The sequence below is a fragment of the Nycticebus coucang genome, unplaced genomic scaffold (genome assembly GCF_027406575.1).
Source record: "Nycticebus coucang isolate mNycCou1 unplaced genomic scaffold, mNycCou1.pri scaffold_44, whole genome shotgun sequence".
Taxonomy (NCBI): Eukaryota; Metazoa; Chordata; class Mammalia; order Primates; family Lorisidae; genus Nycticebus; species Nycticebus coucang.
The window spans coordinates 1,482,321-1,494,589 of record NW_026515578.1 but is presented as its reverse complement, the minus strand read 5'-3'; the positions used below and the strand labels follow the sequence as shown (position 1 = coordinate 1,494,589).

Here is a 12,269-nt window from a genome sequence, read left to right as displayed (position 1 = left end):
GAGGGGATAAAGCCACATGAAAGAAAAAGCCTCAACACTAGATATATAAATACAAAAGAGAAACCATCAAGAAGCAAAAGAATCATAGAAATACCAATTCTATTCTAAACTATAATTATAATTTTAGCAACAATTCAATTAGCAGTAGCTTGATGCCTTTGTTCTAAAAAATAAAACCATTAGTTCCTTCTCTACAATTTTCTGACTTTACATAATGAATAATTATCAAGCTTTCATATTCTTTTTTAATAGCCCAAGAACATGATTTATACATTACAGAATCATTAACAAAAGAGGCTTTCAAACATACTGCTGAAAGCTGCAATATAGTTCGGAAGCCAGATTTCCATTTACATAATATTACCGTTCATAAAGAGTTTATGATACCCAGTACAATATTGTTCAGGTCTGTTAACTCAGAAATATTCCATCCGTTCTTGCCTTCAGAGAATTACCGATATGGATGGTACTGTTAAGAAAAGCCTAACAGGGCTTCTAAACAGGATTGCACGTGAAATAGTCATGAACTATGATACAACTGTGACAACACAGCTAAATTATAGAACTGTATTTTTCAACATAAAAATAGTGCTACAGAATTGTGACAATTAAATATCAGAATTATTTTTCCTGCTAACTATTCAGTAGAAAAAGTGTTTTCTGAGTATAATTTTGGTGAATAAAAGACCTTTAAAATAAACAGCAGGAGAAATTGAAAAGTGAACAAAATGTATTCCCCAAGTTTATTTTTCACCGTATTAACAAGCAATGCAGTTTACAAAAAAAATTATCCAAAAACCAAATAAATATAAGATCAAATCCATCATTTTTGAAGAAAATATAGCTCATTTTCAAAGGTTTTGTTTGGTTTATGACTAGACTTAAAAATTTTAAAATAAACCACACAGATTCTAACAATACTAATTGCCTATATAAGATTTGAAAAATGTACTTCAAGTTTTAAACTTTTGTCCTATCCCTAGAGAAAACAAAAAATAAAAAAGAGGGGTTCTTGCGAAAATAAAAACAAAACCACCAAAAAAACTAATCATGTACGAAATGTATTTTTTTAATGCTTCAGTTGGTCCTATATTAGAGTATGGTTTTGAGAGCAAGGACTTTCTAGCCCCTTCCTTTATCCCCCCATTTTCTAATCATTTCCATTTCTTTTGTCAAACAAGGTTAGGTATTGGTTTTCCTAAGATGTCGGGTTGAGTCAGAGGTAGCGTTAGGATGCAGTTTACTTGATTGTAGTGTGTAGTTAGTTCAAATAAACATGTCATTATGTAAAAGGATTATGATAAGTAACAATGCAAAAAAAAAATGTACAGCCCTCACTGCCTTGCACTAAGAAGAGTTTTGGGAAGCTGAGAACAAATACAAAGCCAGGAAAGAGCATTTGCCTCATCTTCCATAAGCCCCTTCAATGCACCAATTCAGGCTGGTTTTCCATGAAGAGCAGCACTCCACTCACATAGTAGGCAATGCCAAGAGACAGCAAAGCAATGACAAAGATCAGAAGCAAGACCCTCCAGAAGCCCAGATCTTCTACAAACTCCTGCCATGTGGTTCGAAAGCTGGAAAGGACTCCTTCGCCTTGCTGTAGATTGGGATTGAGGAGAGAGTGGCTTTCCATGGCACTGTGCAAGAAGGAAAAAGAAAGGGCATGAAACCAATACTTCACCCATTTCAAAAACATAAAACAATAGGTATCATGTTATTTAGAAAAGACCAAATTTATAACACACATAAGAAAAAATGGACACATACGTACACTCTTACGTGCTTACATATTGATTTATATATCCACAGGTATCTGGACAATCTACCTGAAGCTGAAAACTGCTAGACCATAATGAGTATGTTTCTTGATTGAGTATCTAACAGAGTCAAGTTAGAAATCCTATTAATGGCCAGGCCCAGTGGCTTCTAGGACTGTGGGAGGCCAAGGTAGGAGAACTGTTTGAAGCCAGGAGTTTGAGACCAGCCTGGGCAACTAACAAGAACCTGTCTCTACAAAGAAAATTTAAAAATTAGCCAGGCATGGTGGTGCATGCCTCTATAGTCTAAGGTATTCAGGAGGCTAAGGCAGGAGGATCAACTGAGCTCAGGGGTTGGAGGTTATGGTGAACTATAGTTGAACTTAACGCTAGCCTGACAGAGTGAGACACCATCTCTTAAAGAAAAAATCCTACTTAAAGAAGTACCAAGCAGAAGTCTTGAGATAGGTCAAATGAGTTGTTTTCATCAAGATACTAAGCCAAAACACATTTTTATTTTAAATTTAGGAAGAAGATTCAAGATGAAGATTCATAATTTGAGAATTTATGTGAGTGGGCTCATACTTGTAATCCTAGTACTCTGGGAGGATTGCTTGAGCCCAGGAGCTCGAGACCAACTTGAGCGAGACTGTTTCTACAAAATAGAAAAATTAGCTGGGTATGGTGGCACACACCCTGTAGTCCCAACTACTCAGAAGGCTTTGACAGGAGAACTGCTTGAGCCCAAGAGTTTGAGGTTGTAATGAGCTACGATGACACCACTGCACTGTCCAGAAACAAAAAAGATGTCCATGAAAATAAGCAGACATGAAGGTGAAGACATCTGAAAGTGGTGAGAGTCCTGAGAAGAAACCAAGTCTGCTGATGGCTTGATATCAGACTCCTAGCCTCTAGAATTGGGAGAAAATAAATTTCTGCCAAGAAGAAAAAGAAAATAAGCAAAGAAGGATAAATTTAAAAAAAAATCACAGTGTGTGAAGCTTACAGTTAAAAGGGAATTTTTAATTTAGTTCACTAATCTCACCATGAAGAAATTCCTTCTTTAGAAGTGTACGCCTCTCAGAATGTAAGTCGGTTGGTTGTACATGGGGACTGGTGTAATCACGAGGAATTCTGAGTAGTTTCTTCCTACTGGTTTTAGTTCTATTTTCTACAATAACGCAGAATAGGTTTATTTTTCTTCTGCATAATGGTTGAGTCTAGTTGAAAATAAGGTTGTACAAACACCACAAAGACACTGATTCTGGTTTTCAGAACTACATAAGTGAGAAATATGAGCCCCATATAGAGAAACCAGGACACTGCATCTGCTTTTGCATGCAGAAGCTCTAGGGAATCAGCACCCACCGTTACATGACAGCATGCAGGCCCAGTATCAGAGTCTCACAGACTAAAGTCACAGTGGCCGCAATCACAGGCACCAACTATCTGTTGGTTATAGAAGGTCATGACCACCCTTCCCATGTCCCTTCCCTTTATGGTTTTTCCAAACACCTTGGCTCAGAACCACGGAAACAGCATAAAACAATGTCTTAGTCTCATTCACCATGAACTAGGAGAAAGCATTTGTGAAACTGGCAGGTTTTTAACCTACAACTTTACTTCTTCACACCATTAACCTAAGGTACTTCAGCCTTTACCAGTATTGAGTTCTTCCCTGATTGTGCCATGCTGACTTCCTAATGGGCCAGTCTGCCTGACATGAAACTTTTGTTTTTTAGTATTAAAAGATGTTTATTCTCTAAGAGAAAAGATTTTCAGTGGGAATCTACAACACAGAAGTTTAAAAAAACTTAAGCAAGTTTAAAAATAAGACAAGAACATTAAGAAGGCCTGACCAAGTGAACCCACAATAAAGCAGCTCAGGAAAGGCCTGGTTTGACCTATACAAAACTTACTATGTAAAAAAAAAACAAACAAAAAAAAACTTACTATGTCTGAGGGACACGCTCTCACTCAGAGATGTTGGCTTAACATGAAAACTCAGCAAGTATTCTCTAGGAGCCCATGAAGCTCTGCCAATCGGAGTTTTCTACAGAAACTTTATTCAATGAAATGCTTTCTACTGTCCAGGGAATAACTAACTCGGACATAACGGGGTGTGTTTGTGTGTATGCATGTGTATATGGCCTTTTAAAAACCTGTGTCATTTGCACAGTCTCTGTCATTCCAGAACTACCAAATAAAAAAAAGGAACTAAATTAAACCCGAACAGTCTGGTGGAGTGTGGAAATATTTTTCATCAATTTGATGTATAGGATGATAGAAGTTGTACCATGTCTCAGGGAATCCTAAGGGAAGTAGAAATAGCTGGCTCCTTGGGTCTGCCCTGTGCTAGGGCCATAGCAGAGGCCAGACCTGGAGCGCGGCCCCTAGCAGGAGAGGTTTGTGGGCTGGGTGGGCAGAGCCTTCCCAGAGGGGCTGCTGGGGACAAGGAAGCTGCCCTCTCTCTTGAGCTCAGTTCCAGAAGAGGGCAGAGGGACACTTGCAAAAGGAACATGTTGGATTAGGGTGAATAAAAAGGATGCAGGAAAAAACATCATGAAAACGGAACCAAAGACAACACAAAGCAGAAACAGACAACAAAAAATAGCATCATTTTTTAAGTTTTTGAAATACATGACTGTTTTATCTTTCCTTTATTGGAGGTAGTCTAATTTAAAAGGCTTATTTCTGTTTTTAATTTCACTGGTTTTTGGTCTTATTTTATTATTTACTCCCTTCTGCTTGTTTTGTTTTCTTTTCATTTTTTAAATTTTTTTAAAAGTTTTCAAGGCCAATGAACTATTTAAAGCTGTGTGTTTTGATTTTCAAGTTTTTGGAAATTTTCTAGTTTTTACTGATTTACAGTTTAGTTACTGCATTCACTTCAATTTGTTAGGCTTTATTATTATCTATCCCCCACACCGTGCACACCCCACATACCTATGCAGACCATGTGCACTGTGCTGTCTGAGGCCATCTGCTGGTCTCTGAAACTCCTGTCACTTCCCCTGGTATTTTGGTGTGGACTTTGCACTGACCTGACCCATGTTTACTGACACTGACGCTGTCACCTCCATTCTGTTACTGCATCTACACCACGAATTTTTAATTTCAGTTATTAGATTTTCCAGTTCTAAAATTTCCATTTTATTATTTTTAAAGTTTTCTATTTCCTTGGGATACCTTACCCGAATTCACATCCGGAGGGCTCTCATTCTTCCATGTGGTTACAAAGGCGGCATCAATGTCTCTGACTGTGTAGCATGTGAGCCACCGCTGGTTGGTACCTGTGGATTATAGTTTCTCTTTCACGGGGCTGGGAGTTCTTAGTTCTTCCTATGTTGAGTGTGCACATTGGGTTGTCTCTTGGACACTTGGAATATCGTTCTAGCATTCTAATTATTATTGCTTAAATCTGAAGAATGATGATATTTCTACCTAGTTCTAGTTGGTTAGTCCTATGGCCTTCAGTTCTGTAGTGACACCTGACTCTGTCCAGATTGCTCCACCCAATGTCTGCCCTTAGGGGCAGACCCACAGTGTGGAGTCCCTGGCATGCCCAGGAGCTCACATGCAGCTCCCTCCTCTCTGCTGCTCTTTGACTCTCTCCTGGTGAGAGCCAGGGTAGATGCACTGGGACCACAGCTCATCAGGCCATGGGAGGAGCCCCCTCCCACTGCATGTGGCCTAAGGCTACTTGGGGGTCAGAGAGGCTGGAAGACGCACAGACTGCCCCCTCAGTCGTACTTTCCTGCTGCTCAGAGATACTGAACTTCCCTTGGTGCTCTCCTGCTGTACCCAGGGTGCACTTCTAGGTTCCTGGCCACCTGTGCTTCCAGGCTGGGGGATGGGAGGAGGAGACAGCAGGACGTGGCTGAGTGCCCAGGTAGCAGCTCCACGAATTCTGCCCAGAAGGTCTGATGGGAGGGAAAGATGGTGTGTACTTGCTCTAATCGCCAAATCTGCTTAAAACTACTCCAACTGCACTGAATTTCTGGTAAAACAAATTTGCCAATCTTTGTTTCTAAAGAATATTCAATAAACAGAACGTTAGTAACTCTGCTGCCACAGTTGGAAGAGTTGTGCATTGTTCTACTGCAGCACCGTGCTGCAGGCCTGCGTTTCCACACAGGTGAATGTGCCCCATCCCAACCTAACAGGGCGCTATGAGGCCAAGCAGTGATGGGCTGACAACAGGCTCCTTACCAAAAGGCAGGTAGACTTGACTTTGTTTTCACACTAGTCATAATAAAAGCAACATTTTGTCAGACTTGGAGGAAGGAGCTCATGCCTTGAGAGCATGATGTAATGTCCACCTTGCAATGCTTCTACCATGGGGGTGAAGGGTAAGCGGCTCTGGGTACTGACGTGGGAATGGTCTTACTGCTGTCTATGGTCGTGCCATGGTCACCCTGGCAGTGAGCACAGCAGAGCTTGAGTTCTCGCCAACATGACACTTCTCCCAGAGAAGGGGTTTAAGTCCTGCCAGCAAAGCACCATCTGTGACCCCCATTAGCTGTGCTATCCGGGCTGCACCCGGGGTCTCAGCTGTGTGGGGGATGCGACCGTGGAGAGGGCCACAGACTTGATTTATCGAATTTAACAGCTCAGTTCCTGCATCAGGCTGCATGAAGCCAGGGAGGAGGAAACCGACAGAGCTCATTAGCTGCTCTGCTGTCTGTGAGAGACTCACAGTGCACACTATGTCCTTGAGGTCATCGGGGCAGGAGCAGGCGGGGGCTCTGTCATTCCGTGCTCTTGCAGCCACCACTGAAAAGATGCCCACGGATGCTGCAGCCCTGACTTCTGTAAGCATGCTAAGTGGACTGCTCCCTTGTCATTCAAGTGTCAAGATGGACAAAGGAATGGGGCTGGGACTCGGCTCAGGGCTGCAGCACACTGGCCTAGGGTCTGGAACCTGCTTTTCTCTCCCTGGTGATGTGCCTGGCTCCCCAGAGCGGCCAGCATCCCCAGTGCCTCCTCTGGGAAAAGTGACCAGGGGCCGAGCTGGCACCCACGTGAGGATGCACCACTCACCAACGTCCCATTGCTCCAGATGCACATCTCAAAACCAGTAAGTTCTGAGCCAGGGTGGGCCTCCCTGAGGGCTGATGCCCGAGTGTGGATTCAACTCACCTTGTGGTCGTGTGGAGGCAGCTGTTCTGTCTGTGTCCTGACCCCACATAACCCTCAGGCCAGGAGCACACACCTCATCCTCAGGGACCCTCTGGTCATAGTGGGGGCTGCCGGCAGCCCAGGAGGAAGGGTCCAGCAGGGGCACCTTCTCCCGCATGCTGGGATAGAATTCTTACCAGGCACTATGGACACAGGATGGAGGGGCTCGTGGTTTGGTGAGAAGTCAGACTGTAGGTAGGCCACTGGCAACCCTAAGGCTCAAAACCAACATTAGCTCCTCCCTTGCCCCTCAGTAGGCTCCTCACAGTTCAAAGATCCAGAAGCAAAAGGTGAACGTGCAACTCTCTTTCAAGGAAGTAAAGGAGATTTCCTTAAATCTCAGGAGAGCAGGCCTGGCCTTTCCCCTGGTGCTGAGAGGGCCCCTGAGACTATTCTCTCCTGCCCTTGCTCTGGAGGCCTCTGGAGGAAGCCAGAGTTGGGTCAGAGGAGCCAGAGAAGTCAGAGAAAATAGCAGAGTCACCCTGAGCCCAGCAAAGTGGGGCCCCAGGGAACTGGTCCACTCACCAGAGTCTGTCTGTTGAAATCCAGTGGACACAGGCAGTAAAGGGTAATGGCCAGTATTCACTGACCCACAGCTTACTCTAGACATGCTTCCACTGTGCTGCAACTAAGGAGCTACCAGAACATGTGCTGGTCACTCCAGACATCACTATACGCCAGAGCACGAAGTGGAACGGGCCTGTATAAGCTGAAAGCCAGTCCAGGTGGGGATGTCCCAAACCTCCTGCCACAGGACCAGTGGGAGCTAGGTGTGGTTCCTAATGGGGCTCCTGACCAGGGAGCAGGCTGGGAAGGAGGTGCTGAGTCAGGGCTGTTATACCACCTGAGCCAGTCCCTGCTTTGTGTGGAGGACCATCCACTGTACTGTGCCCTCCCTTGGACTTGGGTTTCCCCATGCACACTCTGCTGTGTGTCTGCACGCCCTGAACTTCCAGTCCCCCTGCAAGGTCTCTCCAGAGTATGCCACGGGAGCCAACCCCACAGCAAGGGGTTGCGAGGGGCACATGAAACCCAAATGCTCTACAGATAATGATGGGAAGGTGGGATGTTACCGATGACTGTATAGCAAAAGCTAGAAAATTAAAATTTAAAAGAAGACACCATTTAGAAGAACAAGAAGAAAATCAAAGTATTGAGATAAATCTCAACAACATATGAGCAAAACTCCAATGTAGAAAACTATGAGACATTATTAAGAGCAATTAAAGAAGACCCAAGAATTAGAAAATATGAGCTCGTGGACCTGAATACCCAATAAGTTAAGATGTGAATTCTGCTGAATTGATCTACAGATTCTATTCCACAAAGTTGATCATCAAATGTGAACGAAAAATTCACAGATCTTGAATACTCAATAAGTTAAGATGTGAATTCTGCTGAATTGATCTACAGATTCTATTCCATAGACAAGTTGATCATAAAATGTGAACGAAAAATTCACAGGTCAAGAACAGTATGAGGAAAAAGGACAAAGTGAGAAGACTCATTTCGCCAGTGGCTGGACACATGGAGCTGCAGCACCCAGCCCAGTGACAGTAGCACAGGTGCAGACACACAGGCCCTGGGCTCGGCCGGAAAGCAGGACAGGCTCACAGGCTCATCATCCAGAGCCTGCTGGATGATGCAGGAAGGGTGCCGAAGCCCCCTGTCACCCCACCCCTCAGGTTAATTCCAGATGTGCCTGAGTTTACATAGGACATAACGGAGCAGCTTTTGTAAGACAGCACAAGGGAATACTGGGGGTGGGAGTGGGGAGGGATAGATGTAAGATAGCTCAGCCGTTAAGAAAGAGCTTGAGTTGAACTACACTAGAACTCAGATTGTTTTGTGCATCAACACACACTGTCAGGAGAGAGAAAAGTGCTGCTCACTTAGGCCCTATGGGCCCCTATCCAGAGAGCATCTATTTTGCTCCTTGAAAAGTGGACAAAGGCAGTGAACAGGTACACGCCCCCCCAGGGGCGGGGCATCCTGTGGCTAATGAACACATCAAGGGCAGTCAGTCTCATCAGCCCTGAGGGAGCTGCAAATTAAAGTCACGGTCACATGCCCACATGCCCCAGGAAGGAGAAAGCACAACACCTCCCCAGCCACCACTGTCACTGAGCACACGTGTAGCACGAGCAACCTGGTACATCTACTGGGAACCTGGTGCCATCCAGCAAAGCTAACCACATGCATATGCCACCACCCAGCGATCCAGCTTCTAATTAGACAGATGCTCTGAGATTCTAATTCAACATTACCAAGCAGAGTTAACAACACATGCAGTGTCTCCATGGGTTTATCCTGGGATGGTAACACAGTGCAGGAGACCCCCAACATAGCTGATAAGCCAAGGAGTAGCCCCCAAACCACACAGACAATTGTAAATGACACTGACACCAGCAGAATGTCCACCACTACACGCCAGCCCGTGGGAAGCTGCAGGATGGTAGCAGGACAGCTCAGCTGACAGACGTTTAACATAGCTCCATGGCTGTCACTGGTCAGGTCAAAGCAAATGCAACCCAATAGGAGTAAAGAAACATCTCAAGAAGGCAAAGATAATTTACCAAAGACAAAAGCCCAGCCCTGGCTTCAAGCCTGTGTCACCAGCTTTCACTCTGACTCAGGTCAGGTCAGGTCAGGACTGCACCTGCTGCCAGGAGGGTGAAGGTCAGGGAGGAACTTAGGGAAATACAGCACATTAGCTCAAAAAGCAATGGAGGCCAAGTTGAGAAGCATGGCGGGTTTCAATGAAAAATAAAACCCAGCCAGTCACAAAGGCTAAGGCTGCAGACAGGGTCTGCTAGACACCACTGCCCTCAGGGTCCCTTGGGAGAGGTGGAAATTGCTTAAGGAAAAGCTGCCAGAGAGAGACGTGCAAAACCTTCGCCTTCCCCGACCCAGGGCTGTGTAGATGGAAGTGGCCTCCATCCTCCTATGGGCAGGAGGATGGGGCAGCTCTTCCTCCATTCGGCTGCTCCACAGCCTCAGGGCCAGTTGGGTTCACGGACAGCAGCAGCCAGCAAGGAACAAGGAGAAGGAGCCCTTCTGTACCGGTTCCACAGCACCTGGCCACTGGGTCTGCAGGTGTGGAGAAAGGGCTGTGAGGTGGCAGGGCCCTCCCAGCCTGAGAAACACTCAGGGAGTGACCCCCAGCCACTTCTCCTCCTTAAACAATATTCTTTTCACTTGCCAGACGTCATGTAGCCCCTACATACTTTCCTTATTACAGCTTTTCCTCCTTAAAGTTAATCCTTACCCCAGGTGTTAAGAGTTACCTTGTTAAACATACTTTATAAAGCTGCTTCCACCACCCGGTGCTGGCTGGCTGGCCGGCTGCAGCCATCAGCTTATCAGCCCTCCCGATCCCATCCCATCATATCTTTGTTTCTTATGTGTTTTGTGTCTCTTGCATGTCTTTCTAATTCCCCACCATTTCCACTCAGGTTATTTCTCCTTCCCCAAGCTCGGTCATGAGATATAGGGGTAAAGCAGAGCCCGACGGGGAGGGGGGAGGAAGTCCCCAGAGCTGCCTCTGTGGTGTGGATGGCCAGGATCTCACGAGGACGGCTGCTCACTGAGGGGGCTGGGTGCAGGGTGGGAGCCCCAGCAGCCTCCAGACCCTCCCAGCCTGGCCATGACTGGCACTCCACTCTCCTGGGAGCTGGGCCGGGCCTACACAGCCTTGTGGGGCCCTTTGCTTGGTAGGTTTCTCAGGGTTGGGGGGAGTGAAGGCCTGGTGTGGTCCCCACGTGCCAGAGCTCTGTGTACTGAGAGGGCAACTTCTCTGTCTTGAAATGATCACTAATCTCAGGCTGTAGAGTGCACTGAGCACAGTGCAACAGAAATATGACACCACCATTCATGGCCTGCTAACTGTGTGGAGGCCCAAAGCAGCTATTGGCTTGCCCAAGTCACATGGTGGGTGCAGGTGCCCTGGGCAGCCTGACCCAGGCAATCCTGCCAACTCTGCTGTGCACAGCAAAGGCCTACAGAACAGGCTGGCCTACCCCTGAAAGTCCCAGAAGCTTCCTGCCCGTTGCAGTGGATGTGCTCTCAGCTGGGCTAGGCCTCCCTGGGGTGTAGTTGCCCGGTCCCGGCATCCCCATGGAGGGCCTGGTGAGGCAGGAAGGGGCAAGCTCCCAGTGTCCTTGCTGTCTGGGGTATGTGTGGGGGGCTGGCAACCATGGGAATGCTTGAATTAATACTTTTAGAAGATTGATTCATCATCATCACAGCCAAAATCTCAGATTATTCTTAATTATGACAGAAAAATAAGCTAAAATTAGATAAGCAATCTTTTTTAGTGTCTTAATATTCAGTAATATCTTATTGTGACATTGAGAAATTGCTAAGATAAAAATAAAATGAATATTTTTTTCAAAAAGATATATAAACTAAAGCAACTAAAACCATTAAGAATCTTTCCAAATGAAAGAAAAAAATTGCCCCCCCAATAAAGATATGTATAGAACTTTAAAGGGGATAAAAATGAAAGTGATAGGCTTGGTGCCCATAGTACAGTGGTTACGGCACCAGCCACATATACCGAAGATGGCGGGTTTGAGTCTGGCCTGAGCCAGCTAAACAGCGGTGACAACAACAAAAAATAGCCAGGTGTTGTGGCAGGCACCTGTAGTCCCAGCTACTTAGGAAGCTGAGGCAAGAGAATCGCTTAAGCCCAAGAGTTTAAGGTTACTGTGAGCTGTGACGCTACAGCACTCTACCAAGGGTGACATAGTGAGACTCTGTCTCACAAAAAAAAGTGATAAAAGAAAAATGAATTAAAGTTGTTAAAAATAGACAAGATTTATCAAGATTAAGAAGATAGCACCAGGGAACTAAATATTAAATGAACAAAAATAAATTCAGCCAAAAATAAGATAATTTAGGTAAGAAACCCAAAAGACAAAACCCCCCAGTGTTTAAAGTGTGCCTAAAAGCTACTACAAATCAGATCATAAAACTTAGATTACTTTCAGTCAACAACCGAACCTGGCACCTCTGATTAGAAAATGTCTTTGCTAAACCACAGAGGGGGCCCGTGAGATCCAAGGGATCTGGGGTGTACCTAGGAAGGCGCACGGTGACTTGCTCGACAGAGCTGAGGCCCAGCCAGGCCAGGGTGGCAGGGGCAGGAAAGTGCCTAGGCCCAACTCAAGAGTCCTGTATTCGTGCCCGCCGAGATCCCACACTCAGGTCTCCTCTAGTCAGGGGAGGACATACATGGATGTGTGCTGGAGGCTGCTCAGGGCTGCTGCCCACGGGCATTTTGACAGCCTGATAGACTGGGGCGGGGAGCAGGGGGTGGTGGTCGCC

The 12,269-nt window shown here is 45.6% G+C and overlaps 1 long non-coding RNA gene across 1 annotated transcript; it reads right to left on the bottom strand.

Moving 5' to 3' along the window:
• Positions 1-1,108: 1,108 nt before the first annotated feature.
• LOC128579326 (uncharacterized) lies at positions 1,109-7,038 on the bottom strand. The gene is made up of 3 exons (XR_008378124.1): positions 6,903-7,038; positions 4,955-5,053; positions 1,109-1,640 (listed from the first exon to the last, which is right to left on the bottom strand). It is a non-coding gene; the product is annotated as an uncharacterized LOC128579326 (long non-coding RNA).
• Positions 7,039-12,269: the final 5,231 nt, after the last annotated feature.